Below are 16,522 nucleotides of genomic sequence, written 5' to 3' on the forward strand. Positions count from 1 at the left end.
AGTATCAAAAGCAGCACTGAGGTCTAACAGTACAAGCACAGACATGAGTCCACTGTCTGAGGCCATAAGAAGATCATTTGTAACCTTCACCGGCATCACTGAAAGCAGCCAAAGATAACGATACGTCTTTGGGATGGTTATGAGTAATTTTTTCTCTAATAGTTAAAATTTTATTAGCAAAGAAAGTCATGAAGTCATTACTAGTTAAAGTTAAAGGAATACTCGGCTCAATAGAGCTCTGACTCTGTCAGCCTGGCTACAGTGCTGAAAAGAAACCTGGGGTTGTTCTTATTTTCTTCAATTAGTGATGAGTAGTAAGATGTCCTAGCTTTACGGAGGGCTTTTTTATAGAGCAACAGACTCTTTTTCCAGGCTAAGTGAAGATCTTCTAAATTAGTGAGACGCCATTTCCTCTCCAACTTACGGGTTATCTGCTTTAAGCTACGAGTTTGAGAGTTATACCATGGAGTCAGACACTTCTGATTTAAAGCTCTCTTTTTCAGAGGAGCTACAGCATCCAAAGTTGTCTTCAATGAGGATGTAAAACTATTGACGAGATACTCTATCTCACTTACAGAGTTTAGGTAGCTACTCTGCACTGTGTTGGTATATGGCATTAGAGAACATAAAGAAGGAATCATATCCTTAAACCTAGTTACAGTGCTTTTTGAAAGACTTCTAGTGTAATGAAACTTATTCCCCACTGCTGGGTAGTCCATCAGAGTAAATGTAAATGTTATTAAGAAATGATCAGACAGAAGGGAGTTTTCAGGGAATACTGTTAAGTCTTCAATTTCCATACCATAAGTCAGAACAAGATCTAAGATATGATTAAAGTGGTGGGTGGACTCATTTACATTTTGAGCAAAGCCAATTGAGTCTAATAATAGATTAAATGCAGTGTTGAGGCTGTCATTCTCAGCATCTGTGTGGATGTTAAAATCGCCCACTATAATTATCTTATCTGAGCTAAGCACTAAGTCAGACAAAAGGTCTAAAAATTCACAGAGAAACTCACAGTAACGACCACGTGGACGATAGATAATAACAAATAAAACTGGTTTTTGGGACTTCCAATTTGGATGGACAAGACTAAGAGTCAAGCTTTCAAATGAATTAAAGCTCTGTCTGGGTTTTTGATTAATTAATAAGCTGGAATGGAAGATTGCTACTAATCCTCCGCCTCGGCCCGTGCTACGAGCATTCTGGCAGTTAGTGTGACTCGGGGGTGTTGACTCATTTAAACTAACATATTCATCCTGCTGTAACCAGGTTTCTGTAAGGCAGAATAAATCAGTAAGTTGATCAATTATTATATAATTTACTAACAGGGACTTAGAAGAGAGAGACCTAATGTTTAATAGACCACATTTAACTGTTTTAGTCTGTGGTGCAGTTGAAGGTGCTATATTATTTTTTCTTTTTGAATTTTTATGCTTAAATAAATTTTTACTGGTTATTGGTGGTCTGGGAGCAGGCACCGTCTCTACGGGGATGGGGTAATGAGGGGATGGCAGGGGGAGAGAAGCTGCAGAGAGGTGTGTAAGACTACAACTCTGCTTCCTGGTCCCAACCCTGGATAGTCATGGTTTGGAGGATTTAAGAAAATTGGCCAGATTTCTAGAAATGAGAGCTGCTCCATCCAAAGTGGGATGGATGCCGTCTCTCCTAACAAGACCAGGTTTTCCCCAGAAGCTTTGCCAATTATCTATGAAGCCCACCTCATTTTTTGGACACCACTCAGACAGCCAGCAATTCAAGGAGAACATGCGGCTAAACATGTCACTCCCGGTCCGATTGGGGAGCGGCCCAGAGAAAACTACAGAGTCCGACATTGTTTTTGCAAAGTTACACACCGATTCAATGTTAATTTTAGTGACCTCCGATTGGCGTAACCGGGTGTCATTACTGCCGACGTGAATTACAATCTTACCAAATTTACGCTTAGCCTTAGCCAGCAGTTTCAAATTTCCTTCAGTGTCGCCTGCTCTGGCCCCCGGAAGACAATTGACTATGGTTGCTGGTGTCGCTAACTTCACATTTCTCAAAACAGAGTCGCCAGTAACCAGAGTTTGATCCTCGGCGGGTGTGTCGTCAAGTGGGGAAAAACGGTTAGAAATGTGAACGGGTTGGCGGTGTACACGGGGCTTCTGTTTAGGACTACGCTTCCTCCTCACAGTCACCCAGTCGGCCTGCTTTCCCGGCTGCTCGGGATCTGCCAGAGGGAAACTAACGGCGGCTAAGCTACCTTGGTCCGCACCGACTACAGGGGCCTGGCTAGCTGTAGAATTTTCCACGGTGCGGAGCTGAGTCTCCAATTCGCCCAGCCTGGCCTCCAAAGCTACGAATAAGCTACACTTATTACAAGTACCATTACTGCTAAAGGAGGCCGAGGAATAACTAAACATTTCACACCCAGAGCAGAAAAGTGTGGGAGAGACAGGAGAAGCCGCCATGCTAAACCGGCTAAGAGCTAGTAGCTGCGCTAAGCTAGCGGATTCCTAAAAACACACAAAGTGAATAATGTGTAAATAATTTAGAGGTGATTCAGCAGAGGGAGTGCTTTAGTTAAGGCACATGAAGATTACACTGTGAAACAGATCGTTATCTAGGTAACTAGATCAATCTAACTGCGCAGATTAAACAGCTAACAGATACAGCAAAACACCGCTGTGCTCCGGAACAGGAAGTGATACAATACCGCAGTGAGAGCCAACCACCAGTAGAGGCAAGCAAATAGAACAATGAATTAGACCTTGAATTAGACCTAACTTAGAACTTGTCTAAGGTTAGACAAGTAATATCTAACCTTACCAACCCCTAAAGCAAGTACACAAGCGACAGTGGAAAGGAAAAACTCTCTCTGATTATATTGAGGAAGAAACCTCAAGCAGACCAGACTCAAAGGGGTGACCCACTGCTTAGGCTTTCTAACAGTTACACGGTTTTTACAAAGTTTTACAAAGCTGAAGAAACAGAAAACAGGAAATCAAACAACACAACTTTACAAAAGAAAAAAAGGTTCATTTGATGAGAAGCCCATGCAGGTGTTTGCACCATAGGCAGGGGTCATCCAGGGTTCCTCATACCATCAGTGGGCCTGTTCCTGAGACAACATCCATTCCAAACATAGACTGCACAGCTACAAGCCTGGCATCTCACAGGCAGTCCAGTACCCTGCAGTTTGTAGCGGTCAGTCCTGCAGTCCTGAGCGACATTTGTGTACCTCGGACATAGAGAAAAAGAGCGGCCGGTCGGAAATACTACACCTAAGGTATCAGCAGTAAATCACAGGAAAGCAGAGAAATTACTAATGTGATCACTGGCCACTAGCCCTATCAATGTATTCTGTTGCTGTGTGTGTTAAGGATGTCAATTTATTTGTTGTATTGCTACCTGTATAGTGGGTAGCAATAGCGGGTATAGCGGGTAGGTTCATTTTTCAAATGAAGAATGTATCTACATGTTGCAGAACTGTATATGAATGTGGTATGACCCTGTTTTGGCGTACAGCCAGTTGGTGTTCAAATTTGCCTTCTGTAGTTGGAGCACAAAATGTTCTACAATTGGTGTAAAAAAAATTTCTGGCATTCAAATTAATGCAAAGATCACAAATGTTATGCTACTTAGCATTTAATATGTCATTATTATGTAGCCTTGACTTTCTCTCAGGACACAAAATTCTGATTTACTTCCAGCATCCTTGCATGTATTAATTCCAGTCTCTAATGGGCCTGTCCCATCTTGACGATTTAGCCAACGCTTGCCGACTTGTGAAAAATTTGGTGAATACGCCAGGGGCGTAGGCAGAAATCATAAAACGGGTGGGCCCAGAAAAAATCAGACAGGCCCAACCTTTGGGGTTGTAGGTAAGGTATAGGTATTATAATACACCGTTTGGAAAAAGTATGGCTCGTTTGGACATCGCAAGCAACGTTATCACTTAGCCTACAGCACTGGCAAAGTGAGCACACAGACGTGACACATCAGACACAAGTACTCTTCATGGATAATGCAAGCTGCAGTGCAGCGCCACACACACACACACACATTCAGTGCAAGTCTGGTAGCCTACTTGGCTCGGCCTAAATCCAAAATGTCAATAAGTATTTAAATAAGACATTGTTTCAAAAATGAATTCCAAGTTTAATGATGAACACATCTCAGCCAACTGCACAGACGCTGTGTGCACAGTTACACAGACGCAAAGTGTCAGACACAAGCACCCCATGGACAATGCAAGCAACAACACAACGCTTAGTCATGTAAAGTCCTTTAAAATAAAAATTCAAGATATAACCGCAACATGAAAACAGGTTGGCTCGGCTGCCAAATTATGAAATTGATAAACAATGGAAACCATGGCTCCGCGGCCAAATTAAAAAACATCAGAACGGACACCAACATGATTCGTGGCAGTTGCAATATAATATTAACAATTAGGCCTATTTAGAAGAAAAAGTAATTAATGGTCTCACACTTACATTTGATGATTCTTTTTAATGCATGCTACAGCAGAAGATGACGGGGTTTTTTCTTGAACTCTCTTATCACGTCATCACAGTCCAACGATTCGGTCAGTTCTCTTTCAAGAGAAAGCATGGAGAGTGTGTTCAGTCTGTGAGTCAACATGGATGTTCTGGTGGACGTTTTTATCCATTTAACAGTAGAAAACAGCTGTTCGACAGTGCACGTTGTTATTGGCATTGTGATGAGGGCCCGTAGAAGACTATTTATTTGAGGAAAAATGTGGTCCCTCGTTTATCGCGGGAGTTACGTTCAAAAATAACCCGCGATAAGCGAAATCTGCGAAGTAGTCAGCGCTATTTTTTTCAATTATTATAGATGTTTTAAGGCTGTAAAACCCCTCACCACACACTTTTCTCAAACAGGCATTAACATTTTCTCACTCTTCTCTCCTGTGTAAACACTCTCTTTTTTCTTCTGTGCGAGAAGATTATAAACAGACACACGCAGAACACAATGCGAGTGCTCTCCCTTCGCTCACTGCCTCTGGAGGTACGGATGCGGGACCCACAAAGAATCCAAGTCCTCTCTCGGTGGTCACGGAGCTCTGCAGCTGCGGTCAACATCCGCATCAAAACAGCGAGCGTAGTCTCTGACCTGTTGCCAGATTTGGCGCAATTCTGCACAGCAGACAGGAGGGCGATGGTGTGATTGGCCCACTGCGGCGTTTACTGAGCCCGCAGAAAGCGCATCGGAGGCAGTGAGAGCAATCGCAGTGATGCCGACCGGTGCCGCGAACAGCCCGCCTGATAAGGACGCAGAACACAATGTACCGTTAAAAAAAAAAGCATGCAAAATTGCTCTAAAAAAAATCTGTGAACCTGCAAGGCCGCGAAAGGTGAACCGCGTTATAGCGAGGGACCACTGTACTCTGAAAATGAATTAATAAAAATCACAGAAGATGAACCAGATTTTTTTTGACAAAATTTATTAATTGTCACTCAGTGCTAATGCAATACCATATCATAGGAATACAATGAGGCAACAACAGGTGACTGTCGAGTGTTGACTCAGCCTTCTCATTGGATGGGGCGGGCCGGGCTGACAAGTGGGCAGGCCCAGGCCCATCCAGGCCCACCCTTGGCTACGTGTAAGGAATACGGTGGCTAAATGGTAAATGGACTGCATTTATATAGCGCTTTTCCATGTGCATCAGATGCTCAAAGCACTTTACAATTATGCCTCACATTCACCCCAATGTCAGGGTGCTGCCATACATGGTACTCACTACACACTGGGAGCAATAGGGGATTAAAGACCTTGCCCAAGGGCCCTTAGTGATTTTCCAGTCAGGCGGGGATTTGAACCGAAGACTGGCTACACTGAATAAGTTATACAGCTGTCACACATGACAGTTTAGCCAGTGTTTGCCAACAGCCCAGTTTCCACCAAGTGGTCTGGGTTGGTACAACATGGTATGGTACATGTCAGAACAGTTAAGTCCAGCTTGTCTTGTGTTGAATTTTATTTACCATATCCACATTCCCAGGGCTGAGCATGAGCTCACCCTCTCTTTTGAAGAAAGTTGGTTAAACAGCCATGCAAAAATTAAACTAATTTTTATTAAAGTTAATTAAACACTCACCAAAAATTAATTTTGTGATCCCAGCACATTGTAACTAAGTAAGTCCCTTCGGCTGCTCCCTTGTTTTGTACTCGGGGTCACGACAGCAAATCCAAGGTGGATCTGCATGTTGAATTGGCACAAATTTTACGCCAGATGCCCTTCCTGATGCAACTCCACATTACATGGAGAAATGTGGTAGGGGTGGGATTTGATCCCAACACATTGTAAAAAGGAAAAAATGTTTTCACAATGTTTTGTGTGTGTGTGTGTGTGTGTGCGTGTGTGTGTGTGTGTGTGTGTGTGTGTGTGTTTGGTGTGGTTTTAAGTTGTGTTCACATAGTGTAAAACAGACAGGGGTGGTGGCCAAGTGGGTACTGCAGTTGCTTTCAGTGCGGAAGGCTTCCCATTCAAACCCACTTCTCCATGTAATGTGGAGTTGCATCAGGAAGGGCATCCAATGTAAAACTTGCCAAGTCAACATGCAGATCCACCTCGGATCTGCTGTGGCGACCCGAGTGAAAAACAAGGGAGCAACCAAAGTGACACACATCATCTAGCGTGTTCCCCGTTGGGATCCACGGGCTCTAGATTGGGTAGTGTTTAGGGTGGTAATAAATTGGTAGGGTGGTAATAAATTGCGTAAAGTTTCTATAATACGTTGGAATGGCATATGACTCCAGAATGTTCTTAGGACCTTAGACCTCAACAGTTTTTTAAGAAGAACTCAACCGTTTTATTTCCTTTTAATTATGTATTTTTTTATGTTAATTCACTGTCTTAATGTATTCATAAATTGTTTAGGTTGTTGTTATCATATACACACTAATATCACTAAGCCAAAGCCTTGGACCAAACGTCGACGTAGGTTGATGTAAATATATTGTGTCGATTGCATGTGATATATCATAGATCAGAATTGCTTGGGTGTATGAATGTGTTGAGATGAAGGTACTTTAAATAGGCTGACATGATTTGTTAATGATAAACTGTTGTAGGCTTTAATGGTACATACATGTGTTTATCAAAGGTATTCAAGAAAATATCATTGCTAAGTAGACTATCAAGAACGGAAACTTCTGTATTCTCGAGATCACCAAATTTATTGAATGATCAATGTAATTTACAATAACAGTAAATAATGTGTTTCATATCACGGACATTAATGAACGAAGCTCCTCACCTTCAGCCTTTTTTCAGTAAAATGGTTCTGGGGAGGATTAGCATGGCTGAAACCCTTCAGTGTATGCTTTATAGTAAAACCAAAGATTCACAAAAGTAAAACACACATAAAATAAAGTTAAAACAGCACATAAAAACAAAACATGTACTAGGTAGCTTTTTTTTTTTTTTTTTTTTTTGCTTAAATACAAATTGTTTGGGCACTACGCACTACTTACTTTGAAATCTGAGATGCCTTTTTGGTCGGTCGCACATCCAGGTACTCAGTCTGTGAGGTTTTAGCAACATGTTTAGTAACCCCAGCGACGTGGAAGCAAACCGGAAGTGATGTCGCCGCCACCGGGTCCTCATGGCGGATGAGGCGGTTACTGATCTGGTGCGGAAGCAAACCGGAAGTGACGTCGCTGGGACCGGGTCCTTATGGCGGATGAAATGGATGGCATGGCACATGTGACCATTCAAAATGGCGGCGCCCATGGTTCTAGGGGTCCTCATGGAGGATGACGCAGATGGCCCAGTTGGATTTATTTACTTATTAAATTTTTTTGTCATCACCCAAATATGCTTGGTGCAACCGCCCGTAACATGAGTACGGCTCATCAATAGCCCGGGGTCTCATTCGGCTTTCGGCCTCATTCGATGTTCAATATTATTATTATTATTATCATTATTATTATAATTATTATTTTATTTGTACTTCTGTTTTGTTATTTGATTTTTAAATGGACCGCAATAACAACATTTAAAAATCTAAAACCCCAAACTCTCATGGTGCATTGCAGCACAACGTCCATTGTTTATTGGTTCGCTAATTTTCCCAAAATTATCAACTTTCTGTTTACGCAGCGTTCATCGTTGACCCAAAATACATAGGCATACCAAACGGCAAATGTCCGCTTTCCTCGGTTTTTGCGTGATCAAAGCCATACCCACGCATGCACGCAAGCATGCATGCGCGCACACAGAGGTCACATGGATATTATAATATAGATGTAAAACATACTTTGCTTGCATTTCCTCCACTGTTGCATATGTACTGTATGTTAGCAGTCTTGCATAGACAGTCAATGCTTTAAAATTTCAATATTTGACAACATGACAGTGCACCATACCGACCTTTCTGGGAGCAGCCAATGCATGTATACTAGGACTCACTTTAGAAGAGAAGGAAATAATTGTAACATACATGTTGGAATTTGCATAATTGTGCAACAACATTATTAATTTAATATTATTAGTCATAAAAGAAAGTGCTGTTGCCTTTTCACTAAGAGCAACCACATGTCGGTTGGGTTCCTGGCACAATTCCAGATACAAATGGAAAATGTGGTCTTGAACCAGGAACCTTCTGTTTTCAGTGCAATCAAAAGTAACAATAATAACAATAATGATAGTTTGAATAGCACCTACAAAGCAATAATTTAAAATGAAATAAATTTCAAACAAAGTAAAAGCATTCAAAATTTCACAAAAAGCATGGTACATTTGAAAATATGAGACCACCCAAGCACCAGTCAAAAAAACTGACAGCATATAATATCTCAAAATATAGCCAATCATAAGTCAAGGAGAACAACCGTGTGTCTGGATTTGAAGGACTTGGCAGAATCAGACTGTTGAATCTCAGAGGGCAGCCTGCATCTCATGAACGGCATTTTGTGAATTCCAGTCATGAGATAAATAAGACCAACAAATGAGACAGACTCAATCAGAGGGTACTGCACCACTCAAAAGCTTGAATGTTAATAACACAATTTTGAAATATGGCCTCACATTCAGAGGGAGCCAGTGCAGAAAGGCCAAAATTGGTGTGGGTAGTACTGCTTATATAAATGTTATTTAAATGCATGCATGTAGTGTGTGATGATGGTGTGTAACACAGCTTTTTAGTAATTTACTTATACTGCTTAATGTGTGTTGAATTAATATTTTCTTTAAGAAGGTTACACCTTTTCTTTGCCTTTACTCTATCCCAAATTGAAATCAGAACCTGCAGATAGCTAGAACCACACATAGACCCAGTTATGCCCTAGGATCAACACTGCTGCTCGTTTTAGCTGTGGTTAACTTCACACTAACACAGCCAGATGATGTACACAGAGTTTGAAAGAGAAGAAAAGCGTAAATATGTTTCTAAAACTCCCCCCAAGTAAGCTGCTCTTGCATCACCACCACGCTATGAGACACAGCAAGACAACACGAACTGTTTTAAAGTGTTCAGATCTGTTGCACAAACAGTGGACTAACTGCTCGCCACGTCCAGTACTGATATATCAAAAACACGGGGACATTGCAACAATGTCATTCTGCAGTTAAAGTGGCTCTAACATAGGACCAAATGTATACATGTTCATGTAGTTCTGAATAATTTCTCCATATCAGAAACTGACGTGGAGCAGTGGTACAACATTTGACTGATGTGTGATAAGTCCCCATTTCAATCCTGACTGGATGTGTTTAAGATGCTTTTTATTGTTTGTATTAAAGCTGTGGTACAATAGCAATGTTGTGGCAACTTTCCCATAACTCCACATTTATGTTGCTGAAATGTCAATTTCTGAAATGCCACAACCAACATATTACACCACCACAATGTTGTAGTAATGTAAAATAGTTCACTGGGCTGTTCAAAGTTCCCGTTCATGTAGTTGCAATTTGAATCAGTTCAGTTTTTCATTTTTCATTCATTTTCTCTGCCCACGTCCTCCAATTAAAGGTTGGGTTGAGGGGGACTGGAGCCTATTCTAGCAGGGCAAGAGGTCGGGCACAACCTGAACAGGATGCCACTCTATCACAGGTCCAAGTACAGACAGACAAACTCATTCACACTCATCTATGGTCATTTTAAAGTTTTCAAGTTTCAATTCAACCAAAGCCATATATCCTTGGAAGCAGGAGGAAGCCAGAGCACCTGGTGGGAACCCATTCAAACATGAGGAAAACATACAAACTCCACACAGAAAGGACCAGGTGAGAAAAAAAATCCCAGGGCCTTCTTACTGTGAGGCAACACTGCTAACCACTAAGCCACTGTGCCACCAGTCCAATTCACCCAAAACAAATCCAATTTAAAAAATACAAGAATTAATCCTGGGGAAAACAAATGACTGAATCTTTGGCAGAAATAACAGGCCAAGTGATTTCTATATTATGTAGGTGAAAAAGAAAGTAATTGTTATTTATCTAATATTTAATTCAAATTGCAAGTTGCAATCAAAAATCACACCAACATTTTTTCACATTTTTTGCAAGGGTGGAGCAAGCAATTCATTGATAATGTTAATTAGTCATTATGCTATTTCCAATGAGCAGGGCCATAACATTATGTCATTCTTCTCAGAGTTCAAAATTAGGAAATTTGACAACATTCAGCCATGCACTCCAATCAAAAAGCCTACAGATTCAGAATATGACAGTCCGCACCCTGACCCAAAGGCATAGGAGGCTGTGTGTCATCAGCATAGCAGTGAAACATAATCCTATTACTGTGTAGGCTATAGTGTGACCCAGTGGTGCTATATAGCGCAAAACTAACAATGGGCAAAGAACTGAGCCCTGGAGCACTCCATACGTCACCACAGGGTATTTACATGTAGTATAATAATGAAATCCCACTGTGATCTCTCCCAAGTAAAAATAAATAAATAAAATTTAAACATTCTACATGAATAAATGTTGCCTTTCAAATTCAGCTTTCTAGGATTTTGTTTGTCTGTTTTTAAACAATAAAAATTGTTTGTAGCTTGAACTAAATCCTGCTACAGTAGTGAAGCTATTAACACGGCTCATCTGAGTGACACTTAGTATTGGAAACAATGCAGGTATAGTGGCATTGACAGTTCTGGGGTGGTAAAAATCTGCATGGACCAATGTGGTGTTCAGAGAACCAGACTGTGAAAATGTGAGCACTCCTTCAGTCTCATATGAGGATCACATTTATTCAAATGTACAAAAAAATGTTAGTCAAATTTTGAATCTGCCACCATGTTGGGTGTGGAATGAAAAATACATATGTACACATTCACAGAGGTGGTTCAGACCAAGGCTTTGAACCCAGTTTGTGGAACGAAAATGACAACCAGAAACTTCTGGTATTTTGCTAGGAACGAAAATGAAACCAGAAACTACATTTTTTTTTAATGTTCTGGAATGGAACCATTTATTTAAAACAAAGGTAACGGGTTAATACTTTTTTTTTTTTTTTTGTCATCCTTGAATAGATTTCCATTTACAATGACCTGGTGAGAACATCAGACTCCATTAATGCTCTACACCCAAACAGTTGGTGGTGGTAATGCACCACCAAATGTTTGCAAACCGCCATTAAACTCGACAGAAGAAGAAGAAGAAAAAGACCAGGTGAGGTTCACATTTGCCTGTCATTTATTTTGGTTGCTGCTGGCGAGACAAAGTGCTGTCATCTTGTGTTTCACACTGCGCACAAGGAGCATGCAAAAAATCTAGGGACTTTTAAAAAACACAGAATTTACTTGGGTCATTATTGTGCTTTTTTTGTCTTGGTGGGATTTATTTTTCTCACAAGCAGAACGCTGAAGATACGTCAAATGGCTGAACGCTGGCGGGAATATAGTTCAACTTTAAATTTAATTTAACTTTTAAATAATTTAAAATAACTGATTTTTCGTGTTGACGGGACAAAGCACTGGAGTTCTCTGGTTCATCGAGGGACTTCTTTTAAAAAATGCTGCATTTCTTCAGTAATTTCCAGATATCGTCTTCCAAAACAAGAATGTCTTCCCATCAGGCTGTGATGATGAATCCAACCAAAATGATGTAACAAGTCAGATTAAGACTTTATATTTACTCAGTGTGTGAATGGTTATAGAAAGTAGCTATTTGTACATAGTCGTATTAATAACATTCATATGTAGCACTGCCTTGTTATGGTTATGGTTATGGGCAATCAATGGGCAGCAGTGGGTTTGCTCAGGCTTCTCTGTGAGGCTGAGAGCAACACAGCACCTTGTCTTTTAAAAACACACAAAACACACTGCTTCCCTTTAAGTACACAATAAATCCATTTCAGGTGATCAGCACGGACCTTCTTTCTCTTAAAAGGCTTTATTTTACTCAGTGTTCCACTTTGGCTGCCTACTACAGTTCGCTCTATTGTCTTCTCCATTTTTCGTGGGAGCGTTACAGCGCCACATACAGGTCTGGCACATAAAGTGTCCCACAGCTCACACGCAACATTAATAACTGGTATGAGAATGATATTTCTGTGTTCTAAGCAGTTCTGGAATGTCAATTTTGGGGTGGAACCCAAAACCAGAAATGTTAAAATACCATTTCTATTCGGAATGAACTAGTTGTGAAAAAATTCTGGTTCAAAGCCCTGGTTCTAACTGCAGCTGTCTCTGACCTGACCGGAGCAGTGCGTGGTCTCCAAATCATCTGTTTATTAAGGCTGATTTACACATGATTTTCTAAGGTGGCTTTTGAGTGGGAGGAGTTGATATATTTTTTTTAAGAAACTGCCTTGTGACATCACAAAGGTTGACAGGTTGCCTGCTGAAAAACAAACTGTTGGGCCTCAGTGGAGGTGTGCAGTTCTCCACTTTTTTTTCTTTTCTTTAGTAAAAGGATTTTACATAAATATTACCTACTACAGAAACAACAAAGACCATAACTAACTGTCCATTTTACCTAACCTGGGATCTGTACTTCCTGCATATCCATCCATTTTCTGAACACCCTTACGGTATTTCAGTTAGGGTTACGGGGGGGGGGGGGGTGTCTGGGGCATGCAGTGGTCACTGGTCAAGAGAAAAGGCACACCCTGAACAGGCTGCTAGTCCATCCAACATATATAGACAGGGAAGCACACTCACAACTACGGTCAATAGTCACCAATTCACCTAACCTGCATATCTGTGGGAGTGGGAGGAAGCTGGAGCACCCAGAGGGAACCCACACAAACATGGGGAGAACATGCAAACTCCACACAGAAAGGACCAAGTCAGAAGTGGAACTGGAACCTTCTCACTATTTTAGGCAGCAGTGCCAACCTCCCTGCAAGTGCAACACATAACAGGATCCAGTGCAGTTTGTAGCCTAAACATACGATTACGTTGTTGGTTCTTGCATGCATGTTGTAAAAAGAAGGCATTTCAGAAAAAGGATACATGAATCTGTAAAACTGTTCTATACTGTAAAACAAATTAAGGTTCACCAATAATTGAGAGCTTACATTACACTGCTAGTTCAGCTGGTTTGAATGGAAAATGTCTCCTATGAAAATGTGAGGTTTGCTGTATGTACTCTTTTCCACCTGTCAAAAAAGATCTGTTGCATATTCAGGACCTATGATTAGCTCTCAGTCTATGGTTCTATTCAGCAGACAATTAGTCATAGTGACTAATGAACTGGTCATAATATCACATGCCATGTAACTGTGACTATGTGAAACATTTTGGACACATGGCTGCACTTGGCTAAAGTGAACATGCAACATTCTTACTGGCACACTCCAGCAGAGGACACAGAAGAAGAATTGTGGAGGAGCGTACTGTAATCGCTCCAAAACACCAGCCTCTGATCTAGTTAAAGACTAAATGATGCTTTGTGTTAACGAGCTTTACCTTAATTAGTGGTATTACAGAAAACACTGGGTGCAACATGTTGGAGTGGGCTTTGGAGGCAGCAGGATTTAGGAAAGGATCAACTCATGTTGCATCAAACCAATGATGAAAGAGGAAGAGAAGAGAAAGGAAGTCACAGGTTGCAGGGGTGAGAGAAAAGACGGAAAGGACTGAGGCAAGAAGGAACAAGGGATTGGCAAAGGAACACAGAGACGAGTGCAGGGAGATTGAGCTAAGCTTGAAGGTTTTCTGTGCAAAAGTCGAATCAATGAGGGGAAATTGAAGAAGAGTGAGGTAATGGAACAAACAAGCACATAAATGTTGACTCTCATCTCTCCTTTCCTCCTCTACCTCACACCTTCACTCTTCTTCCCTCCTCTCCTGTCAATCACACAGCTGGTACAGTACAGATCCCTCACAGATCAGCAGAGATGAAGCTCTGTTGACACTGAAAGCTACACTTTGCATGCAGCCGTGTGCTGCAGCACTCCTGCATGTGTGAACTGGATACAGCGCGCATCACCTGTGGGGCGAAAGAGCCGATTGAAATGGATATGAGCCAGAGAATTCAGCAGGGAGACTACAGAAAGAGAGGGGCAGCGAACAGCCCCGCAGAAACAGAGAAAACAAACAGCACATTAATTCCAATTTCCATCAGTGGCCACACAATGTATTGCAGGCCAACCATTCTGATCCTGCATTCTCAATCACTGCAGCAACCTCTGCGTTTTACAGGTCAACAGCATGCATCCGACATTTTTTGAGTTTCTCACTACTCCTGCAAGGCAAACTTATTTGTGCATGCAGGGAGGATGCATATGCACTTCTAAAAGTGAATTCTGCTCCACACACACACACACACACACACCACAACACACCACACACACACACACACACACACACACACATACTCCAAGTAATGGCTGGAAAACGCCTGTTCCAGCTGTGGCTGAGGCAAATCAACCCGCTGGGGAAGAATTCCTCAGTGGCATCAGAGGGGAGAACCGCGCGCGCGCGCACTGGCCATGTGCCCAAATATCCAGCATATATCGGGATATAAATAGATCAAGAGGAACAAACTGATCGGGAATCTTGCGGGCTAAGCGGAGAAAACAGCAGACGCACTTCTGAGCACGCAGGGGGGGAAAAATGAGCATCAACAGATATGATCGTCTCAATTAATGGATCCGCAGCAGAGATGCAGCCATGCGTCGCTTTTTAAACACTTAAACACAAACTGTTTTATTAAGGTTGGGGGGGGGGGGGGGGGGGTGTAGAGGAAAAATTCCTGGCAGACAAAAATCACAGCCTGAAGGTGTGTGATTAATTGAACTGCCGGTAATATGTGCGCGTATCTTTGCCAGCCAGCGGCGCGTGAGTTTGCGGGAGCAGCAATGACAGAGGGGTCAAAGCGCCGCTCGCTTCCACCTCTCCATCCCTCCATCCCTCCATCCGTCCGTCCCTCACCGACACCAGCCTCGTCATGACAGCACCCCCACGGCACGGGACACCAAAGCATCCAAGCGGTGTGCGTGCGCAGAAAAAAAAAACGACACTGTTCTCTTGCAGATATTTAAACAACAACAAAAAAATGTACTTACTGTTTTTCACCAGCCTTTCCCCCCTCTTTTCCTGCGTCCCTCCATCCTTTTTCACATCCTTCCTTTTTTTTGAGGTATATCCGTTTTGCGGGTGTCACTCTCTCGCCCCCCTCAACAACCCCTCCTGCCGCCGCCACCGAGCGCACGCACGCACACTTAGGGGAAAAAAACAGCTCTAAATATAAACGTGTGTTCTACACGTATTCAATTTCTGCGATCTCTTTCTTTACCTCTCTCCCTCCCTCTTTCCCTCTCCTCTCCCACACTCTCTCCCCTTCTTTCCCTTTTGTTAAAATTCAGTATATGCGCCCCGTCACCTAGCAACCGTCAACCTCTCCCTCTCGCGCGCTCCCTCCCTCTCTCCATCACTGGCGACACGTGTTGAATGCTAAACTTAGCGGTCCAGAATAAAATGAATAAAGGGATGGACGCGCCACATCTCTCTCTCTCTCTCTCTCTCTCTCTCTCTCTCTCTCTCTCTCTCTCTCTCTCTCTCTCTCTCTTTCGATCTTTTCGCTGCCCTCCCTCGCGCTCGCGCGTATCACAATGCAATATAAATATTTACTATGGAGCCACTCAGCCTTCACATTGCGCCCTCTTTCCCCGCATTTCCCCTCCTCCCGCTCCCTCCCGTCTATCCATCCATCTCTGGCTCCCTCCCTCGCCGTCCTGCCTTGCCTCCTGCCTCCTATCGCCTCTTTCTGCTTCTCCAAGCAAAACGGAGGCGCGCTCGGCAGCATCTGTGGATCCACATGTGAGTGTCACCTTGCGCGCTGCGCGTCTTTGCATGGGGGGGGGGGCAATGTGCATCGCGCGCGCGCGTGCCTCTGTGCGTGCGTGTGAGTAAGAACTCTTTACTACAGTCGCGTGACAGGCTGACGGTGAGCGCCCTGCACAGATGCACATGCTGAAGCTGGTGGGGAGGGAGCAAGGGAGGGTCATAATTCTATTAAATTCTATTTTATTTTTAATTGTTTCACAAAAATGTAAATGTGTGCAGGCAGAAAGTGCGGTTTACTTTTAGGGCCGGTTGCTTTTCCTCTTCT

The 16,522-nt window shown here is 42.5% G+C and overlaps 1 protein-coding gene across 1 annotated transcript in view; it reads right to left on the reverse strand.

The window, feature by feature from the left end:
- Positions 1 to 15,578, reverse strand: part of LOC117514251 (glutamate receptor ionotropic, NMDA 2D) — a 290,532-nt gene extending 274,954 nt beyond the window's left edge. Inside the window, 1 exon segment of the mRNA XM_034174620.1 lies at positions 15,477 to 15,578. The gene's annotated coding sequence lies outside the window, so the exon portion shown is untranslated.
- Between the last annotated feature and the right edge of the window lie 944 nt (positions 15,579 to 16,522).

This window comes from Thalassophryne amazonica, chromosome 7 (genome assembly GCF_902500255.1).
Source record: "Thalassophryne amazonica chromosome 7, fThaAma1.1, whole genome shotgun sequence".
Lineage (NCBI taxonomy): Eukaryota > Metazoa > Chordata > Actinopteri > Batrachoidiformes > Batrachoididae > Thalassophryne > Thalassophryne amazonica.